Here is a 2281-nt window from a genome sequence, read left to right on the forward strand (position 1 = left end):
GAAGCAATGAAAGGTTTCTTCAACCTGTGTGTTCCCCTTTACAAGCATGCACTGGAAGGCAACTGGGAAGAAGCCAAGGTCATCATAGCTAAAGATGATAGGTTGAAATATGCAGTCGTAGCAAGCGGGTTGTCTACAGTGCTTCATATCGCAGCAGGTGCAGGTGAAGATGCAAGGCACACTCACTTTGTGCAGGAGCTATTACAATTATTAGAGGTTAAGCATTTGTCTTTGCGAGATTAGAAGGGAAACACCGCGTTCTGTTTCGCCGCTGCGACTGGGAACATGGCGGTTGTTAACTTAATGCTGGAAATGGATTCTGAGTTGGCGGAGATTAGAGGAGGGCTTGGAGCTGCCCCTGTTCAGTTAGCTGCACTGCAAGGAAGATGTGTCATGACTCTGTTTCTTTATAACATGACCAAACGAGTTTTAAGAGAAGATGACTTTTTTTTTTTGAAAGGGAAGCTCAACACGTGAAGTGGAGCAATACAAAACGGAAGATAAAAGGCAAGCATCAACACAACAAGAACTTATATCCCCATGTTATCTCTGGCATTGCCATCAACAACCAAAGGGATTTGCACCTAGCCACTCCTTGTAGTTCAGAGAGTACATGTCAACAATCTCCTCCACTCCTTTACTCTTGTTCTGAAATAGTCTTCTATTTCTTTCCAACCACAAATTTCAGATAATCGCACAGAAGCTCACCATCCATGCCTTACGATCCGTCCTTCTAGCTGTGACCTCAGTCCAATTTAGGAAATGTTCCTTCAACGAGCCCGGACAAGACCATAATCTACCAGCATATGATAGCCATGCGCACCATACCTGCTAAGAAAAGCTACATCCTAGAAGCAAGTGGTGACCAGACTCAACACAATTATTGCATAACACACATAAGGTATCTTGTTGGTTAATAACTCCAAGTCGACTCAGTCTCTCCTTCGTACTGATTCTGCCAGTCAATGCAAACTAAACAAACACCTCCACTCTTGGTGGCACAAGTCCTTTCCAGATAGTACTTGTAAAGCTATAGCTTGTGATCTCCTCCGGGACCATGTCCGCCTGCATTACCTGCACAAATGAGTTAGTTGTAAAAACACCTTGTTTATCATATTTCCACACAATTTTGTCCTGTCTGTCATATGCAAGTCTAACCAGCCTTAACTCATCAAGAAGCTGGTTCACAAGATCCAACTCCCATTAGAACAATTGTCGTCGCCATTGGAAGCTCCATATCCGCTCTAACCCATCCCAAAACCCACAATCCCCTATCACTGATCCTACTTGGTTTGAAACAGAGTAAAGTCTAGGAAATCGATCTTTCAACAACCCTCCAAGTAGCCAGACATCCTCCCAGGAGCGAGTATCTCTGCCGTCTCCAACCTCCATAGACAACCCATCAATCATCTTCTGCCTCAGTTCTTGACTCGTGAACTGTAACTGACAAATATCCCTCCACGCCCCCTCCCCCCCGCACGGGTAATTCTTGGGTGGACAAAGACACAGTTGGATTCAGATTATTATAGGAACAGACCACCTTCTTCCATAACAGACATTCCTCCTTAGAAAAGCGCCACCACCACTTAAACAGAAGAGCTGTGTTCCAGATCTTAGCATCTCCAACTTCTAGGCCTCCTAACCTTTTAGGTGCCTGCACCACCTCCCACTTGACCGTAGCCATACCATTCCTCCCATCCTCCTTACTCCATAGGAATCTTCTCTGTAAGGAGATCAATTTCTCCGCTACCGCCTTAGGCATCTTATATAAGCTCAGATAATACACTGGGAGGCTATTCAGCACAGATTTGATAAGCACCAACTTTCCAGCTTTGTTGAGGACCTTGGCTTTCCAGAGGCTAAGCTTTTCCTCCACTTTGTCTATAATTGGCTTCTAAGTCTTAACCAACTTTGGATTTGCTCCAAGCGAGATTCCCAGGTATTTTACTGGAAGAGTTGCTTCCTTACACCCCAACACCCTGCACATACGCCGTACCCACAGCTCATTACAGTTAATAGGAATCAAGCTAGATTTATCAAAATTGATACTTAAGCCCGACATCAACTCAAAACACCGTAGTAGCCTCTTGTAGTTTTTAATGGTTTCTTCCTCAGGTGGGCAAAACAAAACCGTATCATCTGCAAACTGAAGATGTGACAACTCGATATGATCTCTCCCAACCAACAACGGCGATATACGACCATTCCTAACAGCCTCTCCAATCATCCTGTGCAGGACATCCACAACAAGAACAAATAAAAAGGGGGACAAAGGATCACC

The sequence above is a fragment of the Arachis hypogaea genome, chromosome 14 (assembly GCF_003086295.3).
Source record: "Arachis hypogaea cultivar Tifrunner chromosome 14, arahy.Tifrunner.gnm2.J5K5, whole genome shotgun sequence".
Taxonomy (NCBI): domain Eukaryota; kingdom Viridiplantae; phylum Streptophyta; class Magnoliopsida; order Fabales; family Fabaceae; genus Arachis; species Arachis hypogaea.